A 23,180-nucleotide genomic window follows, 5' to 3' on the forward strand; every position below is an offset into this window, starting at 1 on the left:
AAAGTATTAACTACACTCTGTGGCCTTCCTTTGACTTCTGGGGGGCATTTCCCTCTTGGACAAAGTCCTTCTCTAAGCCTAACACCCTCCACAACCAACACTGTTCTCCTTCCCAAGACTCAGCTGTGTTCCTTTTTGGTGTTGTCTTGGAATCCCTGATGATGAGAACTTTTTCAAATAAAACAGTGGCCCACTGAAAGGGAGTGAAAGGGTATGTGGAGACAGGAAGAAGGAAATAAGTCTCAGGGTGGTTAAGATGTGTCTGAGTTGTGCCTGGTCATTGGAAACTGGGTAAAGGAGGCCAGACATTTTACACAGTGTCTCCATCAAGATTTCAAAATGAGGAAAACAGACTGTGTGGGTCAGCTAGAAAGTAGTATCTATGATAGATGAGAAGAAAGACGCTGTCCACATACTGAATTCAGAATGGCATCATTTTAAGGACCAAGGACAAGTAAAAGCGGGTGACACTTCAGAGGAAAAAGTAACAAAGGCTGTAGGTGAGAGTTACAAGGTAAGAAAGAGCAGGAAAATACAAGATAAACCCAACACTTCTAGCTAGGGGAACGTCTTGATGGTACTGTGAAGGTCCAAAGTGGTGTGAAGGACACACATGATGTTTACAGCTAACTGAAAGCAGCCAGTTAAGAAAGGCCACTTACTGGGGTGCCTGGGTGGCTCAGTGGGTTAAGCCTCTGCCTTTGGCTCAGGTCATGATCTCAGGATCCTGGAATTGAGCCCACATCGGGCTCTCTGCTCAGCGGGGAGCCTGCCTCCTCCTCTCTCTCTGCCTGCTGCTCTGCCTACTTGTGATCTCTCTCTCTGAGTCAAACAAATAAGTAAAATCTTTAGAAAAAAAAAAGAAAGAAATGCCACTTACTGTGTGATTCCAACTACAGGAGATTCTGGAAAAGGTAAAACTATAAAGTGTCGCTCTCGCCAGCAAGAACGACACGGAGACACGTGTGGAGGCAAACTTCTTTAATGGCTTCTTTTTATCTTCTTCCCCCTCTGGCGCAGCACAGCACGCAGCTCCCGCCGCCCCGCTCGGGCGTCGCCGCCGCCGCCTCCAGGGCCGTGCGCCGCTCCTCAGCGCCTGCCGCCGCCGCCACCACCACCACCACCGCAGCCGCCGCCACCACCGCGGCTGCAGCCCCCTCCGGCCGGTGCAGCTCGGCCTGGCTCCCGGCGGGCCCGCCCCTCTACAAGTACATTCAAGCATATATACACCGGCAGCTTAGCCCGCCTAGCCAATCACCGCAGTGCTCATGCACCTCCCGTGTGAGTGGACCTAAATGAACAGCCAATCATATTCAGTCCCTTACAGCTCTTAGAGTAGGCCTCCTGTACTGGCTCCCGACAATAAAGAGTAAAATAACCAGTGGTTTCTAGGAGCTAGGGTTGAGGGAGGGAAAAACAGGTGGAGCACAGAGAATACTTAGGGCAGTGGAACTACTTTGCTTGATAAAGATGGAGATGTGGCATTATACATTTACCCAAACCCGCAGAATGTCCAACACCAAGAGTGAACCTAATGTAAACTGATCTCTACTGGTAATGTGTGAATACAGCTGCACCCATTGTAACAAATGTACCACAGAATACAGGATATTAATAATAGAGGAAACTGTGTGTGTATGTGTGTGTCTGTGTGTGGTGAGGAAGGGTTATAAATGGGAACTCTGTACTTTCTGCTCAACTTTCCGTAAACATAAAACTCTAATAAATAAAACCTATTAATTAAAGCAAAACAAAAACAAATATCATAAGCAGCCCAATTAGTTGGGGGTAATGAACATGTTCTAAAATTGATTATAGTGATAGACGCAGATGCTGTGAATATACTATAATCCTTTGCATACTTCAAATGAATGAATCATATGGCATGTGAATTATATCTTGGTACCACTATTAAAGAAAAAAAGGGGGGCACCTGGGTAGCTCAGTCGGTTAGGCCACTGCCTTTGGGTCGGGTCATGATTCCAGGGTCCTGGGATTGAGTCCCACATCAGGCTCCTTGCTCAGCGGGGAGCCTGCTTCTCTTTCTGCCTTGGCCTGCCCTCTGCCTGCTCGTACTCCTCTCTCTTTCTCTCTCTCTGATGAATAAATAAATACTTCCACATCTGACCCCAGGGACTGAGGGTTGGGCCAGAGGACATGGTTCTCCTACTCTCTGAGCAGAGCACAAAGTCCTGTATTTTTTCCCCATTGACCAGGGCTTCTGCTTTCCACACCGGATGTGATCAGCTGGCTGGAGCAAGGACAAGACCCATGGAGGGCAGGTGGACCGATGGCATGAGGAGAGGTGGGAAAACAAGTCCAGGAACTGATTTAGTAGGAATCCTGGAAGGAATAGGTTGTTGCCATTTCCTAGGATGCAGAAGTTCTCACCACATCTCTGGATCATCTACAAGTTGTAAGAATGTCCAACATGAGGAGGGATGGACACCCAACTACAGGGTAAAGACAAGGCATGACGGAGAGATCCATCTGCCCTGAGTGGAAGTGAGGATGGGAGACTCAAGGAAAAGAGGGGGCACAAGCACCTGGGAATAGATGAAGGATATGAGAGGTGAAGATCAAAGTGAAGATGGGAACAGAAATGAACCCACACATGAGAAATGTTGGGACAACAATGACATGTGTTTTTCATGGATTGGGGACAGAGGGACAGCCCTACATGGGTCAGAATGTAGCTGCCTTGGATGCAAGGAAGCAACAGAGAACACCCAAGAAAGTTCCCTGTACCTCCTTCCCTCCTTGGACCCAGGCTCCTGTGGAGAGCAACTTCACCATGTTAACTCACCAGGTCACTGGACTGCTCTCACCTTTCTGTAAGAAGAGCCAGATCTTTGAGTCCCTGAAGCAGAAAACTGCTATGATGGGCAGAGCTTGCCTTACCCAGAGAGACCAGATGGCTGCAGGTCTCCAGAGTCACGGTGTGGTCTCCTCTGGGCCAGATCGTTGTCCCCACTCCTCCTGCGTGAAGGTTACAGCCACGTCCTTGAAGCTCACAGCTGGCTGAAATATCACCCATGTTACCATGGGGCTCTGCCTCCCCAGTGTGGAGGTTGGGTCAGGGGGATGGGGCAGCACTGGGAAGGAGAGAACATGTGTTCAAGATGATATCTATGAGCACTCCTGGGGTTCCCACCTTTGGGATCAGGCTCATGTTTTCACTTCTCTCCGAGGGGCTCATCTATCACTGGTCATACCAGTGCTTCTGATTTTTGGTCGTAGGAACAACAGGAACCCCACTCAGAGATCCCCAGGGTGGATGAATGTGTTAAGGAGGCTTAGTTCTGCCCATCCTCAAGATCCTGCCATGCAGCTGTCACAGACAGAGTCTGAGCCAGAGGCCTGTCCCAGGCGACCAGGCATGGGAGACTCATGTTCGGTCTGGTCCTAGGAGGTCCTAGCTCATCCACACAGGGAAGGTACTTTATCTACAGAGACCCTTTGGCTTTCACATAAAGGCACAGGACACATTACATGTGTCAGACTGATAAGGAGGATGGTATTCCTAGACCTATTTTTACAGCTGACGAGACTGAGGCAAAGAGAGGAAAAAAATGTCCCTAACTCACCAGGGATGGGACCGCATGAGAATGTGCTTCCATCTCCTCCTCATACCTGAAGAAGCTGTGGTGAAGAAAGCAGAGGTCCTCAGAAGGCAGGGCTAGTGAAGAAGGGAACAATGAGGAATTCAGCCCCACCTCAGTAAGCCCATGAGACTGAGCCCACTCCCAACCCCAGACAAAGGAGAGGGCTGCCGGTGCCTTTTGAGGAACATTCCCTTAGGGTATGGGGAGTTGGGAGATAGGGCTCTGACCAAGTACCTTAAAAAGTCCAAGACTCTGAGGTCCTCTGTGGCAACCAAGCCAGCTTTCCAGATGTGGAATGGGCCAGCCTGCCCAGATCTGAGCCTAGGGATGGACCTGGGCTATCCCAGGCTCAAGGAAAATGCCCCGCCACGTGCAGGTATATCTGAACGGTGACCCCACAGATACACACCCATCCTTCAACACCCAAATAAAAGACCGGCCAGTTTTCCCTGTCATTTCAAGAGACTAAATAAGGGGAGGTAGGAGCAGAGTGTTAAGAAAACTGCACAATTTAAAAATATTCCAATGATGGGGCGCCTGGGTGGCTCAGTGGGTTAAGCCTCTGCCTTTGGCTCAGGTCATGATCCCAGGGTCCTGGGATCGAGCCCCTGCATTGGGCTCTCTGCTCAGTAGGGAGCCTGCTTCCCCCTCTCTCTCTCTCTGCCTGCCTCTCTGCCTCCCTGTGATCTCTCTCTCTCTCCCTCATATAAATAAATAAAATCTTTAAAAAAATTTTTTAAATGTAAGAGACACGGCAGGGACAAAAAGCAGCACTGATATTTCTATGAATGAAAGGAAAGGAAAGACAAGTGGTGGTGAATGTGGGGTCTGGTTTCTACAGCACCAGAGCATGAACTATGTTCTAGCCTGGGCTTTGCCAGAGCGAAGGCTGTAATCTTAAACCAGAGCCACAGTCCCCTTTCCACCACTTGCTGACAAATCTGCTGAAGAACCCTTCTACGGATGAGCCAGCTGCTTGCTTGCCTGCTACACCGCCTCTGAGGGTGCCGGAACTGCTACAGGTAGCTTGGCACCTTACAGCAGCAGAAATTTGGTCTCCTACAGCTCTGGAGGCTACAAGCTTTTCTGCTGCTACCTTTCTCATTTATTGCTTTGATCTCTGTGCTTTGTTCTGAGAAATATGTAAGCTGAGCCTTTAGAACCTCTAGGAGGGCCTTCTTAACTCATTATTTTATTTTCTTTTTTTTTTTTTTTAAGATTTTATTTATTTATTTGACAGACAAAGATCATGAGTAGGCAGAGAGGCAGGCGGAGAGAGAGAGGGAAGCAGGCTCTCAGCTGAGCAGAGAGCCCGATGCGGGGCTCGATCCCAGGACCCTGAGATCATGACCTGAGCCGAAGGCAGAGGCTTTAACCCACTGAGCCACCCAGGTGCCCCTCATTATTTTCTTTTAAAAAGTCACCAACAGATAAATGCAAAGGGTCAGAATAGCAAAGGCACAAACAAGAGAACAAACAGTCAGGAAGCTGCCCTGCGTCACCAGAAGGGAAGACCAAAGTGTGGTGCCAAGAGCTACCACGGAGAAGGGAATTGTTAAATGCAAAGCAGCGTGGCAATGTCCAACAGCGGTCTGAATTATCAAGAGCATGAGTGCAGAAATCCCACCATCAAAAGACGGAACAAAGGGCGCCTGGGTGGCTCAGTGGGTTAAAGCCTCTGCCTTTGGGTCAGGTCATGGTCTCGGAGTTCTGGGATCCAGCGCGGCCTCAGGCTCTCTGCTCAGTGGGGAACCTGCTTCCTCCTCTCTATCTGCCTGCCTCTCTGACTACTTATAATCTCTATCAAATAAATAAATAAAATCTTAAAAAAAAAAGACGGAACAAGTTCTAAGTATGAAGATGGTGATAAAAGGATAGTTAAAAAAAAAAAGGATATGGCCTACACTTTAGTGCAAGATCACTAAGAGAACGACATTTTTTAGGGATAAAAGTTAGGCCGTAGGAAGACATAATAATCTTGACTATTTATTTGCCCAACAGCTACTATAGCAAAAACATAAAGCAAAAACTTGGTAACCTCAAAGAAATATGAGAAAACCACACAGGAAATGTCTACCTATGTTTAGAATGTGACTGATCAAAAAGAGTAGAATAGAAAATAAAATTTATATAAATTTAAGTTATTTAAAATATGTCAAGCTGAATTGTATATACAGCCCTGCCCACCCGACTGCCCCCTTTCTTCTTTTTCTTTTTAAAGATTTTCTCTATTCATTTGACATAGAGAGAGATAGCAAGAGAGGGAACACAAGCAGGAGAAGTGGAAGAGGGAGAAGCAGGATTCCCACTGCGCAGGGAGCCCTATGTGGGATCATGACCTGAACCTAAGGAAGATGCTTAACAACTGAGCCACCCAGGGACTCCCCCCTACCCTCCTTCTTAGCATCCTCCATCAACGACCCACCTCTCAGCCTCTCTTACCTAGGAGCTCTGTGCAATCTGCCTTGGACTACTGGCCACCCTCTCTGCCTGCCCCTGATGGTTTTTGAGTCCTAGCTGGTATGAGACCGTCTCTATTGCTCCCACAGCTACTGGTCCATGCTCTCACTCACCCTTCCTGCCATTTCACTATTATCTGATCTGTGCAGATAAAACTGCCTCTTAATTCACTCCAATCAGTGACCCTAGACTCCACCACCTTCCTGGCACACACACCTCTCTAAGCCCACACCCTCCCAAATGGCTCTCTTCAACTTCTCAGGGGAGAGATTTTCCGTCTGGTCAAGTAAACTCCTGCATCCCAGTGCTCAGCCCTCCCTTCCAGTTACTTCCATGCTCCTGTTCCTCACAGGTAGGCCCTCAGAGTAGCCAGCACTCCGGTCTCCCCTACTTCACCCTGTCCATCCTCTCTCTGTCCTCTCACTCCTAAACACACACACTAGAAATGTACCCCACACCCAAGAAAGCTGACCAAGGTTCTGCATCCATTTATATTGTTCTGGTACTACTGCCCACCCCTGGGCAGTCTCCTATTACCCGTGACCACTTCCACCCTCCCATCTTCTCCTTCCTTGCCTGGAGGCATCTGAGGGCAACGGCTGGAATGCCACTCTGCTCCACCGCTTGCCTCTGTAGTTCCTAGCTCCTAAGAAGACCCCCTTACCCTCTCTAGGCCTCAGATTCTTCCTCTGTAGACATGTGGGAGAACAGCAGGTCTGGTGTCATGATGCTACTGTGAGGATTAATAAGTAGCATTTATAGAGCTTAATGTCATGCGGACACACAGGACACGGTAGATCTAGTCACATGGAAAATTCCTTTTCCATTCCTCATGCTGGACCTGAGAGAGGGCTGGTGTGGCAGGTTCTCTGGGGCTGCAGGTTTAGGGCAGTTTGCTCTTTCCCTGCCTGTCGGGTGGGGTCTCAAGTGTTGCCCCCGGCTTCATGTTCTGCCCAGACCTCCCTGCCACTGCTGCTTCCTCCTTTACTTCCAGCCCTACATCTGTACTCATTCCTCAACTCGACACCTCTGGGTGACCAGGAATTTTCTTTATGGCCTCCATCGGAGTTCCGAACTAGAAATGGACACTCAGCGGCCTCCTCGGCTATTCCCACTTCGCATTCTCTCTTGAGCCGAGTTACTTCTACAGCCAGATGCTCCTACTCTGAGGCTCTCTGGCATCCACTTCGAAGCCATCACGCACAGGGCGGTTTCACGTCCCGGCTCTTTACACCTCCAAGCCCCGTGTCCCGCAGCCCCTAACACGGGGCATGAACAGACACAACCAACGCAGGCGCCCCAACACCACAGACCCAGAGGCTGCTGCTGCTCTTCCTGGACTGTCTCTCATTTTTTGTTCACTGGGAAAACATGCACTCTGTGTTCAAGCTGAGTTCAAGAGCACGTACCCGTGGAAGAAAACGTGTCCAAGTTCTTGAGGCAGGAGCGGCCTCTGGGGGGAAAGCAAGCCTCGCTCGCCCGGGAGACTCTAGGCTACCACCTGCGGCATCGAGCGCCTCCGCGGAAGGCGGCCCTGTCGAACCCAGGGAGGGAAAAAGACGCGTCTGGGTGGACAGGCCCCAGATGCCCACACGCCGGCCCGATACCCGCAACAGCCGGCCTCCTCTGCAGGGGGAGAGCTTCTGTCCCGGAGCAGCAGAACCTCAGACACGATCACACCCAGCCGCGCTCTGCTGCAGGAGGGGCTCTCGCGGGACCAGCTTCCTCCCGCTTTCTGCAGCCGGAGGGGCTCGCATCGGACAGACCCCTGCGCAGCCCCTCAGAAGGACCCTCCACCCGCCCCGCTCCCTCCCCCGGCACCGCACAAGACGCGGCGGCCCGGCGCCGCCCTCCATCCCGCCCCGCCCAGCTCACAGCCCAGCCTCTGCGCCGATCCCGGATTTCAGGCTCCCCTGAGTTCGTGAGACAATGGCGGCACTTCCGGCGGACGGCGGAAGTGCGCGCGCCGCAACTGCAAGTCCCAGAAGGCAGCGCGGCGGCGACCGTTGCTCCCTACCTGCGGCGGCCGGGACGTGTCTTGGCCGGAGCGGCGACCTGAGAGAGATACGAAAGCTACCTTCTCACTTCTGCAGCGGCTCGTGTTATGGTTTCGACACTTGTTTCCCTTGGGCGTATTCTGTGGCGTGCCTCTGCCCGTAGCCCGGGCTCACAGACCCGACGCATTCCCTGAGGCCGGCAACCGAGGCCGCGACGCCACAGTGGCGGACGTCTGCGACCTGCATCAACGCTTGGGCTGGCGTTCGAACTGCGCTCGGCCGCACCCTTTTCTCGCCGACCGACCCGCCGCGGAAGTGAACGAGGACGCCTTGAAGGGAGCAAGGAACAGCCGTTGACCCGGAACCCACTAAAGCGAGGCAGTCCGTCCGCGGCCTGTTCGTGGAGGTTCCGAGGCAGGACGGGGGGGCGGCCTCGCTGCGCCTCGACGGTCTTGGTCGAGTGTGGAAGCCAGGGGCCGGCTAACTCTAGGCGGGCCTCCTAGGGTTAGGATTGCTTAGGGGAGCATATTTGGCTTTGACCGCAGAATGGTCGCCCCTGAGAGGGACGGGGCAAAAAGTAGGGAAGCTGGCAGTTCGTGAGCAAGTCCTGACTGGGCCCTGCGGCTGCAGAGGGTGCGGGGCCGTCGGTGGCTGTGTGTGCGGTCTCACCGCGTCGTGGGGTCGAGTCAGACCCGCCCCCGGCTGACAGATGCGGCTCTCACTCACCTTCCCCGGCCGGGCGACTGGCGTCCGCGACTTTAGCTCTGCTCGAAACTCGTCAGCTCCTGCATTGGTACCTCTCATGACTGGGGTGCTCCTGTGACCAGCCTTCCTTGCTTGGACTCCTCCTGAGGCTGACCCAACGGCCATCATCTTCTCACTTGACTCCTTCATGCTCGTTAACACGACCCTGCAATTTGTAGATTCTTCCAGGAAGTCTGGAATCTGGCCTCCAAAGGGAGACTCTTGGTGGAGTGGGCTCGCGCCTCTTGCTTACTGAATCAGGGAAGGGCATGCTGGCCAAGAAGTGACATGGCTGACAGGGGCTTCTGGGGAAGTTCCTCTTTCAAAAACGGACGTAAGACACTAGTGTGTCCCCTTTCATTGTCTCTGGGCAGTGCTGTCTCTGTAGTGTGTAGAATGGTAAGGCCATGCCAGCACCTTCGGGAAGCCAGCCCAAGAGGCCAACAAAGTCGACATGCTGAGAATGGCAGAACAGAAAGATGGAAAAAACCAGAGTCAGTAATGGCATCCTCCTTGCGTCACCGAATCAACTAATGTTGCCTGTGTCCCCCTGGAGACTTTTCCTTCTATCATACATGACCTTGTTTTTATTATGGAAAACTTCAAATGTAAAAAAGTGAATAGTGTGATGAAAACCCATGCTTCCCTCCATGCATTTATTCAACTTCATTTACTGTCCTCATTCGGCTTTTTATTTTTATTTTTAAAGATTTTATTTATTTGACAGATCAGCAGCAGGCAGAGACAGAGGGGAAGCAGGCTCCCCGCTGAGCAGAGAGCCGGAGGTGGGGCCCGATCCCAGGACCCTGAGATCATGACCTGAGCCGCAGGCAAAGGCCTTAACCCACTGAGCCAACCAGGTTCCCCCTCATTCAGCTTTTTAAGCTTAATCTTCTCCCCACTTGATCCCAGCCACTGCTGCATTATTTTGAAGCAAATCCCCTATTGTTTCACTCATAAATATCTAAGATTCTATCTATAAAAAATAATTTTTAACTTTTTAAAGATTTTATTCAATTGAGAGAGAAGGAGAACACAAGCAGGGGGAGAGGCAGAGAAAGAAGGATAAGGAGATGCCTCACTGAGCTGGGAGCCTGATGTGGGAGCCCGATCCCAGGACCTAGAAATGATAACCTGAGCCTAAGGCAGATGCTTAACCCTCTGAGCCAACCAGGAGCCCAAGAATTATTTTTGGTAGAATACAAAAATCCATACAGAAAATAAATAGTGGTTGCCTAGCACTGGGGAAGTTTGAATAAAAACATGAGGGACTGCTACATGGGTATCAGTTTCTTTTGGGGTTGATGAAAATGTTACACAAAGTTGATTGTAATGATGGTAAAACATTAAAAACCATTGAATTATACAGTTTTAAGTGGGTATGTGTGACTTATGTCTCACTAAGGCTACTTAAAAATCAGTACATAATGGGGCGCCTGGGTGGCTCAGTGGGTTAAAGCCTCTGCCTTTGGCTCAGATCATGATCCCAGGGTCCTGTGATGAAGCCCTGCATCGAAGGCTCTGCTCTTGGGGAGCCTGCTTCCTCCTCTCTCTGCCAGTCTGTCTGCCTACTTGTGATCTCTGTCAAATACATAAATAAAAATCTTTAAAAAAAAATGAGTACATAAAGGGGCATCTCGGTGGCTCAGCTGGTTAAAGCATCTGTCTTCTACTCTGGTCATGATCTCAGGACTCGGATTGAGTCCCGTGTGGAGCCCCATGTTGAGATTGCTGAGTTTGGTCCCCTGCTCAGCAGGAGTCTGCTTCTCCCTCTGACACCTGCTCATGGTCTATCTCAAATGAATGAATAAAATCTTGAAGAAAAAAAAACAGTACATAAGGGTGCCAGCATCTATTGGGGAAATAAAAATACAGTGGGGGAAAAGATGACTTTTCTTTTTAAAGATTTTTCATTTATTTGACAGATCACAAGTAGGCAGAGAAGGGGGGGGAAGCAGGCTCTCCACTGAGCAGAGAGCCCAATGCAGGGCTCAATCACAGGACCCTGAGGATCATGACCTGAGCCGAAGGCAGAGGCTTTAACCCACTGAGCCACCCAGGCGCCCCAAAACAGATGACCTTTAAGTACATAACTACATTAATAAACACATCCAAAAGTATTAGCAATAATTCCTAAATACCAAATATCCATTGTTCACTCTATGTGGGTCCATTTTTTTTTTTACATTTTATTTAAATTAGGATCTGAACAAGGCTCACACTTTGCATTTGGTTAATGTGTGCTTAAGTCTTGTAATTTATGGGTTTCCCTGACATGCACTTTTCCCTTTTGTTTCTGTTGAAACCAGGTAAATTTTTCCCATAGGATTTACTACATTCTGGATTTTGGTGATGGTATCCTTATGATGTCATTTCTCATTCCCTTGTTTTTCCAGTAAACTGGTAATTGGGTCTAGAGGCTTAATTAGATTCAAGTTTGTATATTTGACAGTCCTTCATAATGGTGCATGTGTGTTCTTTTGCATCATAGCCGAAAGTGCATAGGAGCACCTGGGTGGCTCATTCGGTTAAGCCTCTGCCTTCCAGCTCAGGTCATGATCCTGGGGTCCTAGAACTGAGCCCTGTGACAGGCTCCCTACCCGCAGGGGGCCTGCTTCTCCCTCTCCTCCCTGCTCATGCTTTGTCTCTCTCTCTCTCAAATGAATAAATAAAATATTTAAACAAAAAGAGAGAAAAAGAGAAAATGAAGAAAGCAAAAGTACATAATGTCTGGTGCACTTCTGTAATGTTTATTTTGAGGAAGGGTTGACAGCCTGATTCATCTATCATAGATTTGTCCAATATTTTTTGCAGAACAGTTTTAGCCATCATTGCTTATACCCATTATTTCATTAGGAGTTATAAAATGGTAGTTTTCTAATTATATCATTTCTTTTGCATCTTTTTGCTGGAATTCTATCAAGGAAATCTTTCCCGTACTAAATTTTTGGTTACTTTGAGGAGGTAGAGTTCAGGAAAAACATAAGCAGGATAAAAAAAATAAAGGCATTCTTTGCCTTTCCTTTGAGAAATCAGATGTGCTAGCAATCTCCAAAGGTAGCCAGTGAGTATGTTTTATATACATGGATTTTTAACATATTCTGTGTGTTTTAATCAGTTGTAGTGAATAATGCTCTGGTTGTCCAAATGGTGGCCACAAGCATCTCTTTCAAGGTGTCTTCTGTGTACTTTTGACATGATCTGAGTAGGTTTTGATAACTTCTTTGCTTTCCAGTCAGTGAAGATGTTACAAGGCTCATTCTGTAAATCTCCTGCCTTGGCCCTGGAATTAGCTACATCCTTGAGGAACCCTTGTTATTTTTTAGCAGGAAATGTGTTTTAGAGATCAGGCACGTAGAGTACCGTTACTACTAGGGCAGTTTTTGTTACAAACCTCTTCACTGGACAAAATTAGGATATATATTTTTAAGAGAAAAAAAATTTTGGATTAATCTTGATAGTATTCTCTTTCAAATTTAGGATTACAGGACTAATTATTATTGCTGAAATCTTGGTTCTTAATTACATCAATAGGATTACTTGGTTTATGTTTCAAATTATCTTCAATATTATTACTGAGAATTCAAGATTTCTCTGCAATTCTTTTTGCCCTTAGACTATATCTCCATAGTGAGATTACTACGCTCTAAAGTTACTGGAAATAATTATTATCAATGTGGTAACCTTTTCACTGAAGTTTAAATTTTTAGAGATCACTTAGAAAAAACCTAATTTGGGGCACCTGGGTGGCTCAGTTGGTTACATGTCTTCCTTTGGCTCAGTCATGATCCCGGGGTCGTGGATCAAGCCCGACATCTCGATCCCTACCCCCTCTACTGACTTGTGCTCTCTCCCTTTCTTTCTCTCTCAAAATCTTTTAAAAAATCAAAATTAAAAAAAAATTTTAAACCTAATTTATATTAATACAGAACACTTTCATGGCTCCAAAGAAAAAACTACAAAAACAACTTACACTCAGAAGCCTAGACTCTATGCCTGTTCATCCCTCTATTCCTGCTCTCCTCCACTGGTAACAATTTATATATGTTTTGGATTATCCTTCCATTTTATTTTTCTTCCCCATCCCGGCTCCCCACTCCTTCCATATGCAAATAACATTTTGCTTTTGTAGTACATCCCCTTCCTTAGGTAAAGGTCCTATGCCACGCATAGTCCTGTGATGTGCTTTGTTGTTCCCATCTAACCAACTGGCTGGGGAGACCATTGTCTGACAGTTGCCCTTAGCATTGTTGAGTGGCAGGATGGCGGTTCCTTCCATCAGTCCTCTATTGATGACATATAAGCTGTGTCCAGATTTTTGCTACTAAAAACAGTGATGCATGGGGTGACTGCTTGGCTCAGTTGCTTAAGCTAGACTCCTAGTTTTGGCTCACATCATGACTGAGCTCTGTGCTCAGGGAGAAGTCTGCTTGAGATTCTCTTCCCCTCCCTCTGACCCCCCCTTTCTCTTTCTAAAATACAATAAATAGATCTTTTAAAAAAATAGTGCTGCAGTGGATACTTCCGTGTCTGGGTCATTTTGTATTTCTGCAACCGTATATTTGGAATAGAGTAGAAGTGGAATTGGTTGGTCAAAGGTAAATGTATATGTAATTTTGCCCAATTTCTCTCCTTTGGGGTTGTGCCTTTTTGCATCCCACAAACAATGTATGGAAGTGCACACAGTCTCATCAGCTGGATGTGGCATCAGACTTTTGACTCTTTGCAAATCTGATAGGTAAGAAACAGTATTTCAGTGTAGTTCTAGTTGGCATATTTTTATGAGTAAGAATTTCTCTAATTATGAGCATCTTCTAATATGTTTAAGAGCGATTTTATGTCTTGTTCATATTTTGCCCATTTTTCTGTAGGGTTGTTAGTCTTTTACTCTAGCTTTAGAAGTTCTTGATTGGCAATATTTTAAATGGTTTAAATTACAAATTGTAGTTTTTCAGTTTATAATCTTTTCTTTAGCTTGCTAATCATGTTGTGGGTTTTTTTTTTTTCCATGTAGAAGTTTATTTCCTTTATTGCCTCTGGATTTTGATTCACAGACAAGAAATATTCTCAAGTTATGGGGGAATTTACCCATGTATCTTCTAGAACTTGTGTAGTGCTAGATCGATAGTTAGTACTTCAACCTAGTGTATGGTGTGAGGAATGACTTTCATTTTATCTTTTGCTATATGGCTCCATAGTTATACCAGCTAAATAGTTTCCATTTCCTCACTGTTTGGGGGTGCCCCTTTTATCATGCACTAAATTTCCCTATGCATTTGAGTATTTTTGGATTTTGTGTTGAGCTGATCTATTCATGTGCCTATATTAACAATTTAAAAATTATAGATGCTTTATGTCTTACTATTTAGTGGAGCTCACCCTCTCTCATTGTCCTTTTTCAGGGTGATTCTGGCTCTTCTCACTTTTTTATTATTTTTAGGGCTTATAAATTGGAGGGTTGGAAAAGGAGCTAATAATAATTGTAATAACAATAGTAATAGATTAAGGACCTACTGTCAGCCTGTAAAGCACACGTATGTATTAACTCAGTACTTTTCTCAGCAATCCTGTAAGATAGACACTATTTTAAACTTCCCTGTGGAATAGCTAGGAAAACTGAGGCACAGGAGAGGTTAAGTAACTAGCTCAAGGTGGCACAGCTGATAAGCAGAAAAGCTGAGATTAGAACTGAAACCATCTCACTCCAGAGCTTGGGTTTTTCCCCACTATATGTCAGTTTTAGACCACACTGACTTAGAAATCCTGGATTTCTCCCACTCCTGGTTTGGTCTCAGCCATGTCTCCTCTTCTCCTGGAACCTCAATTTTTCATTGCTTCCAGGGAGGGCACCCTTAATTGGAGCCCTCAAAGTCAGGGTGTTCAGGCTGAGCATTGGTGCCCCTGTTAGGTACCACTCCTTCTCACACACAGGAGGGGAGATGACAGGCAGAAGCAGCCCAGAGCATCCCACCCTGGGACTGGATGGAGTGCTGCTGATCAGCTCTCCTTTGACCCAGCTGGGCCTCCTAGGTTTGGATGTGTTCCTAGCAACAAGAACAAAACACTCTGCCTGACATTAATTACCCCATTGGACAGCCCCTCACACAACTCCAGGGGGCATCACTCCCTTATAGGACATTGCTCACTCATCATTTTTCTTCCTGTTTTGTGAGTTTTTAGCTTCTTTTTAAAAAGTTTATTTAACAGAGAGATCACAAGTTGGCAGAGAGGTAGAGAGAGACGGGGAAGCAGGCTACCCGCTGAGCAGGGAGCCTGATACAGGGCTTGATCCCAGGACCCTGAGACCATGACCCGAGCTGAAGGCAGAGGCTCAACGAATTGAACCATCCCAGTGTCCTGAATTTTTAGCTGCTGATGATGCTTCTTTTTTTTTTTTTTAAGATCTTATTTATTTATTTGATAGACAGAGATCACAAGTAGGCAGAGAGAGAGAGGAGGAAGCAGGCTCCCTGCCAAGCAGAGACTCGATCCCAGGACCCTGAGATCATGACCTGAACCGAAGGCAGCGGCTTAACCCACTGAGCCACCCAGGTGCCTGAATTTTTAGCTTCTTAAACCTGCTTTCCTTTCTCTTGATGTTGTGAATGGAATTCCTACCATTGGCTCTTCTCAATGCAGGTAGAAAAGCCCCAGTGAGATGAGAGCAGGGATATCCCCTTTGCCACTAAGGCTGCAGAAAGGCTACTTTGTAGAGTAAGAAGACCTGTGAGCCAGCTGGACTTTAGATGTTATCATGCCCTCTTTGAGAAAATGTTAACCTCTAAGTATAGTTTCCCAATTCTGATTATTTTATAACCGTTATATCCCTGATGATACATTTCTGTTAACATCTTGTTTCTTGTGAGAATGTTCACTTTATCCCAGCCTTTATTCCTGGAAAACAGCAGCAGCGAAGAAATCTCCCCAGCCTTATGTTCCTGGAAACGTCTTACTACAAAAAACAACCATTCCCCACTTGAATTAGCTAAGACCCCAGATAACACCATTGTTTATCTAGGATAAGGCCAGACACTTTCCCATTCTTTGTCTCATACAAGATTAGCAGAATTATTTGTCCCTGTTGATCAGCTGGAACAAACTATTTCAGACCTTGGGATGCCTGTCTGGATCAGTCTGTAGAGTGTGCAACTCAAGCTTGGGGTTGTGAGTTAAAGCTCCATGTTGGATGTACAGTTTACTTTTAAAAAGGTAAGAAGGAGGGGCGCCTGGGTGGCTTAGTGGGTTAAAGCCTCTGCCTTCGGCTCGGGTCATGGTCCCAGGGTTGTGGGATCGAGCCCTGCATCGGGCTATCTGCTTGGCGGGGAGCCTGCTTCCTCCTCTCTCTCTCTGCCTGCCTCTCTGCCTACTTGTAATCTCTGCCTGTCAAATAAATAAATAAAATCTTTTTTAAAAAATCCAACAATTTGTAAGCAATATGGGCTTTCTGGGCATGGGTCCCAGCATGAGTATTCTTCAAGTGCTCCAAGTGAGTCCAGTGTGCAGTCAGGGTTAAGCCCCTCTGCAGAAATCTGAGAGAACTGGGAAGTTAGTGCTGGCAGAGCTCTGCGTTCTTTTAAATACTAAATGCACACACTAAACAGTTTGATATCCACAATACTTTGTGAAGTAGCTTTTATTTTCTTCATTCTAAATGCAGAGAGACTGAATCTAGAGAGAGCAAGTTCACAATCAACCAATTAGGAAGTGTTGCTGACAGGATTTGAACTCAGGGCTTTTTGCCTTGCCGCACTGAGTCTCAACTCCATCGTGCTGCTGCCACTACTGCTGCTCCTCCTCCTCCTGTCAACCTGAGAGACTTTTTAAAAAAAGATTTTATTTATTTGACAGAGACAGTGAGAGAGTGAACACAAGCAGGGGAAGCTGGAGAGGGAGAAACAGGCTTCCTGCCGAGCAGGAAGAGAGACTCGATCCCAGGACTCTGGGATCATGACCTGAGCCAAAGGCAGATGCTTAACGACTGAGCCACCCAGGCGCCCTGAGAGACTGTATTTTTTAGAGCGATTTGTTATTGCTTGAGGAGCGGTTTTGGTTTCCACCATGGGATGCTATGCCCCTTGAGTCTTTTGCCTGAGTTCAGGGATAAGCTGGAAAGAAGAGCTAAAGGGAAAATGTGGGACAGAGGTCGGTACGTACAAGCAGGTAAGGAGTAAAGGTCAGATATTGGGGTCGGGAGGTGGTCTAGCAGGTGACAGTTTCACAACCTTCCCTGGACCCTTGGGCACCTGAAGATTCACAGATCTCAGTTACATCTTGATTCCAACCCCTCCCAACTCCCCCTCTTCCTAACATAAAAATAAAAGAGGACTGGGGCCCCTGGGTGGCTCGTATGGCTAAGCATCTGCCTTCAGCTCAGGTCATAATCTCAGGTCCTGGGATCGAGCCCTGCATCAGGCTCCCTGCTCAGCAGGGAAACTGCTTCTCCCTCTCCTACACACTTGTGGTCTTTTCTCTCCCTATTTCTGTATTGATCTCTCAAATACATAAATAGAATCTATAAAAAAGAGAGAGAGAGAGAAAGAAAAAGGACTTCAGGTCCCTCTGTTTTGACTTCCAATTTTCTAGTTGGGATTCTTTACAGCTTGTCTCTTGACCCTGAGCCAGCAAGTCCCCACCTGTGATTGACTCTGAGACAGTGATTGATTTGACCCTCAGTGTTTACCTTCACATACCTACCCACCTTTGCTCCACATATTCCTTTTATAAATATGGAAGTATTTTCAGTACTTTGGAAATACTCTTTGAGATATTAGTCCACTGTCTTCCTGGGGTTGGCCTCACTGAAATAAATTTCTTTCCTGTTTCACCACCACTTGTCTCTCTGCCTTTGGAATTTTTTAAAAAAGATTTTATTTATTTGTCATAGAGAGAGAAGCAAGAGCAAGCACAGGCAGATAGAGTAGCAGGCAGAGGCAGAGGGAGAAGCAGGCTCCCTGCCAAGCAAGGATCCCGATGTGGGACTTGGTCCCAGGAAGCTGGATCATAACCTGAGCCGAATGCAGCCGCTTAACAAGCTGAGCCACCCAGGCGTCCCTGCCTTTGGATTTTGTTGGCATTGAGTGGCTAAACCTATTTTGGGCTACAAAATTTTGGGCTACAAAAGCAGCTCAAACTTCACGCTAGCATGGTTCTTTAGGACATAGCTGCTATCTTCTCAGTCTTCTGGATTCCTGAATAGTCACTTTACTGACTTGGACTTGGTTACTTTACCATTTTCCCTCCAGAGCTGGATGTGTTGTCTTAGGGGCTGACCCTTTCATCCCCAAGAACAACTTACTTTAACTTGGGCATTCTTCCCCAATCTTTCTACGCAGAAAGAGTTGAGATGGAAGGACATATGGAACTTTAGTCTCATACCATGGCCCTGTCACAGGTAGATAAAGTAATGAAGATAATGGAAATCATATTTAAAAAAACAACAACTCTGTGGGGCACCTTTGTGGCTCAGTTCGTTAAGCAGCTGCCTTTGGCTAGGGTCATGTTCCCAATGTCCTGGGATCGAGCCCCATGTTGAGTTCCCTGCTCAGGAGAGGGTCTGCTTCTCCCTCTCCCTGCTCTTATGCTCTTGCTTGATCTCTTTCCCTCTCAAATAAAATCTTTAAAAAAAATCCTGTATAACATCAAATGGCTACTTTTTAATTTTGCTCCAGTATTACAACACTAGATTTATCCCATTCTGTGCACCCACTCCCTGGCCCTGGGGTTACGCTGTAACTGGGGAACATAGACTACAATATGAGTTCTTTGATGTTCAGTAAAGTTGGAATTCTAGTTGAAAGAGTTTTCACATTTGTGACACTCATGAGATTGCTCTCCAGTGTGATTTCTCTATGCTCAATAAGTAAAGAACTCCGGCGGGAAGATTTTCTGCACTGAGGGTACACATGCCCTTTCTTTCCAGTATGAATTCTCTGAAGAATAACAAAGTGAGAACTCCCACTGAAGTATTTCCCACACTGATCACAACCATAAGGTTTCTCTTCAATGTGAGTTCTCTGCTGTGAAATAAACCAGAGCTCTGAAAAAGATTTCCTATATTGACTACACTCATAAGGCTTCTCTCTGAGATGCTTTCTTTGATAAATATTAAAATCAAGGATGTGGGGGTGCTTGGGTGGCTCAGTGGGTTAAGCCTCTGCCTTCGCCCCAGGTCATGATCTCAGGGTCCTGCGATCCGGCCCAGCATGGGGCTCTCTTCTCAGTGGAGAGCCTGCTTCCTCCTCTCTCTCTACCTGTCTCTCTGCCTACTTGTGATCTCTGTCAAATAAATAAATCTTTTTTAAAACAGAAAACATGTGACTGAAAGATTTCCCAAACTAATTACAACAGAATAATTTCCCTTCAGTGTGAGTTTTCTGATGTCTAATTAGTTGAGATGTCCTACCAAAAGCTCTGCCACATTCATGATATTCATGGGATCCCTCTCCAGTATGCATTATAGAATGTCTAAGAGGTAGGGAAGGTCAGCTAAAAGGCATCCCATGTTGATTATTCATAGTTTTTCTTGGGGATGAGTTCTTTAGACTGTTGAATAAACTTCATTGATAAATTTTCTGAAACTGAAGCATTCTTGTATTCTTGAAATAAATTGTCATAATGCTGTTCTTTAGACACACTGCTGGGTTTGATTAAATTCTTCTTTTCTCTCTTTTTAAGATACTTTATTTCCAACTTATGTATTTATATTCATAGATGAGTCTGAGTGGTAAATTTCTTTTTTATACCATCCTAATCAGATGTGGATATTATGTTATCTTCATTTAATATTTTGCGAAGCTGTCCATTTTGTTTTGATGTGGAATTATTTAACAATTCGGAACAGTCTATTCAAGTCAGCTGTATAGTCTCCTGGGCTTTGTGCCCATGTCACTTCCATGATAATTATTTCTGCTTCTTGGGTCACTTCTGGTTATTTGTATTGGGAAAATATTCATATAGTTCTGTGTAAGTTCTTATAATTCCTTTACTCTTTTCTCTATCTGGGTTACCTTTTTTTCATTTATACTACTTTTATTTTCTGTCAGGCTTGTGAGGGGTTTGTCTATCATCTTAACCTTTCCTTTCCCTTTGTTTTTCACTAACTTTGGCTTTAATCTCAATGAACTTGAACAATTTGGTTTATTGTATTGAAAAAACTTTATTATACTGTTTTCCCAATTCCTTAAAGCAAAATATTAATTTCTTTCTTCTTGATAATTCTACTTTAATAATACAATCAAGGCCCTAATTTTTCCTGTTATACAGCTTAGCTGTGCACCATTTATTTTGTGTTCTCATTTTGATTATTTTTTTAAAAGATTTATTTATTTGAGAGAGAGCGAGAGAGAGAGAGAGACAGTATGCACATGCATGTGCGAGCATCAGGGACAAGGGCAAGGGGAGAGGAAGAGAGAGAATCTCAAGAATGCTGCATGCTGAACACAGAGCCTGACTTGGGGCTTAATCCCATGACCCTGAGATCATGACCTGAGCCAAAATCAAGAGTCAGATGCCCAAGTGATTAAGCCACTCAGGCACTCCATGTTTTCTTTTTTAAGAGAGTTGGGGGGAGGCAGAAGGAGAAGCAGGCTCCCCAATGACCAGTGAGCTCATGCAGGGCTCCATCCCAGGGCCCTGTGGTCATGACCCGAGCCGAAGGCAGATACTTAACCAACTGAGCCCCCAAGGTGTCCCTCTTTTATGATCTTCCATTGGCCATATTTTTCTGAATATAACTGAAGTCCCTGGAGGCAGATGGATGATTCTCATGTGGCCTTTGAATATTTTCCAGGCATGACTGCTTGTTGAGCAAGTGACCAAAAGCATGTAGATCTCCCTGTCTGCCACTTCTACTTCTACCCTTTGAATAACTTGCTGAGTTTCCTTCTGTTCACCCACAATTCAGGAGGAATACTGCTGACCTGTCCAGGTTCTTTATTATTTTTTTTTAAATATTTTATTTGTTTATTTGACAGAGAGCTAACGAGAGAGCACAAGTAAGCAGAGCGGCAGGGAGAGGGGGAGAGAGAGAAGCAGGCTCTCCGCTGAGCAGGGAACCCAATGCGGGGCTCGATCCCAGGACCCTGGAATCATGACCGGAGCCGAAGGCTTAACCAACTGAGCCACCCGGGCGCCCCACCTGTCCAGGTTATTGTGGGCACGAAGAAGACACTAAAACCAAGCAGGGGTTCTGATGGTTGTCCAGATTGTTGGCTGTCACTAAATGCCAGCTCTGAAGAGTAATACGGTTGCTTCTATGTTGTGATCCAAGGCTCTGAGGAAAGCCAGGTCTCGGCTTGTGAACTGGACCATTTTCTCCAGCCTTCAAATGACTCATAATTCTACCTCATCCACTTCTGCAAGTGCAGCTGCCTCTCCCCCAGATGTTACATTTGTACCCTTTTCTCGCAGACAACAGTCCTTGTCCCAAGCTCACCAAAAAGTCTAAGCATCCCACTCATTCTGACTGTTAGACTTCCTCCCTAACCAATCTCTGCATTTCTGTGAGAACTAAGAGTCATTCCACTTGAACCAAAGCACTAGTTCCTTTCAGATTGTCAATCCAGGGCACAGTGTCTACCCCATTCCCTCCTGCAGATCCAGTGCTTTCCGTTGAGATATACCATTCCTTAGGGTGCAGATCAGCACCCATATGTAGAAACTGTGAAATCACGTATACCCTGTGCTTTAGTTTGCTATCATTGCAGAAATAAAATACCACAAAATTAGTGGTTTGAACAATACAGATTTGTTATTTTACTATCCTGGAGGTCAGAAGTCTATCACTGGCCTGAAATCAAGGTATCTCCAAGACTGTTCATTCTGAAGGCTCTAGGAAATGAGTCAATTTCCTTGCCTTTATCGACCTCTAGAAGCCACTCATATTCCTTGGCTTATGGCCCTGCATCACTCCAACCAGTTTTCATCATCGTATCTTCCTCTCTTACTTGGACACTCCTGTCTCCCTCTTGTACTGACCCTTGTGATGACACTAGGCCCATGGGATAATCCAGGATGATCTCCCTGTTTCCAAATCCTAACATAATCGATCACATATGCAAAGTCCCTCTGGCCTTGTGAAGTACCATTTTCACAGGTTCTGGGGACTAGCAGTGGACATCTGTGGGGCCGTCTCTCTGCCTCCTGTGACCCCCCCAGGAGATTCAGATACACTGAACCCTGATGACAAACTTGTGAATGTAACAGTGGGTGCTGCTGCTATGATTTATGTGGGTGGGAAAAGATGGGGAACCACCACCTTAGTATATTCAAATCCTACACCAACTCGTCTTACTTTAAGGAAAGTGGGAATTCTCCCATTTACTTCAGAGAGGAATTTCTCTGGCCTTCTAAAGCAGCCAATGGGATTTCCAACTTGGTCACTTACAGTAAGTGACCCCAAACCTCAGAGGCCCTGGCTGAGCTTCTAGGCAAGCTCCCCCTCATCTGTTCACCCTGAGGGGATGATTTCTCCTCTCCTCATTTGCCACCCAACATCATGTAGCCTGGTTCCAGTTCCAGCAGACAACACCGCCTCTCCTTTCCCTGAGGAAACAGAAAACCCCAGCATCCTTAATGGCCTCATCTCATGGAATTTACACAGCGTGACTTCTGCCGACGCTATGAATGGAAGCAGTCACAAGCCCAACCAGATTCTAGGACTGGAGGAAAGGCAAAGCATTTGTAGCCATATCTTAAACCAGCACGGATGTGAAAGCAGTTAGCTCACCTCCTTCAGAGACCATCTTCTGGCAACAAATCAGTATATGACATTTCAAGATGAACTGACCTTGTTTGAGGATACGGTTATGGCCTTCACCAGTGGACACTAGGCATCACGGTGAGGCCAGTCCCAAGGTAAACAAACAGACATCTCTGCATCACTAGGACTTGGAAAAGGAACTGCTGATGTTCTCCATTAAAAGTGTTCTCTCGGAGCACCTGGGTGGCTCAGTGGGTCGAGGCCTCTGCCTTCGGCTGGGATCATGATCCCAGGGTCCTGGGATCGAGCCCCGCACTGGGCTCCCTGCTCAGCGGGGGGCCTGCTTCCTCCTCTCTCTCTGCCTGCTTCTCTGCCTACTTGTGATCTCTGTCAAATAAATAAATAAAATCTTAAAAAAAAAAAAAAAAAAACCAAAGTGCTCTCCCCCTCCTGAAAGGTCTCCAGGGGAGGGCGGGCAGCAGGCCCTGGTAAATTCTCCAGCCCCCAGATAGTTCATCTCTCGAAGATGTGAACGTGTTAATATGTTTAAATGTGATATAGCAGCCCTGAGCGCAGTGCCTGATGCATGAAGGGCAATAGGACAGGGGGCGTGCCATCACCAGTCTCCAGGCACCTGGCCTCCTGGCTCTTTCTGGTCTCTCTCCAGGGTCTGTT

At 46.4% G+C, this 23,180-nt stretch overlaps 1 long non-coding RNA gene across 4 annotated transcripts; it reads right to left on the reverse strand.

Annotated features, from left to right (window-relative positions):
- Window positions 1–1,114: 1,114 nt before the first annotated feature.
- On the reverse strand, window positions 1,115–7,891 carry LOC131818213 (uncharacterized). Of its 4 annotated transcripts, none has more exons than XR_009348722.1 (4): window positions 7,475–7,888; window positions 3,588–3,679; window positions 2,902–3,095; window positions 1,115–1,202 (listed from the first exon to the last, which is right to left on the reverse strand). It is a non-coding gene; the product is annotated as an uncharacterized LOC131818213 (long non-coding RNA). The 4 variants fall into 4 exon arrangements; XR_009348719.1 differs by having other exon boundaries at window positions 1,124–2,407; window positions 2,829–3,095; window positions 7,475–7,891; XR_009348720.1 differs by having other exon boundaries at window positions 1,124–2,407.
- Window positions 7,892–23,180: the final 15,289 nt, after the last annotated feature.

Source organism: Mustela lutreola, chromosome 16, assembly GCF_030435805.1.
Source record: "Mustela lutreola isolate mMusLut2 chromosome 16, mMusLut2.pri, whole genome shotgun sequence".
Lineage (NCBI taxonomy): Eukaryota > Metazoa > Chordata > Mammalia > Carnivora > Mustelidae > Mustela > Mustela lutreola.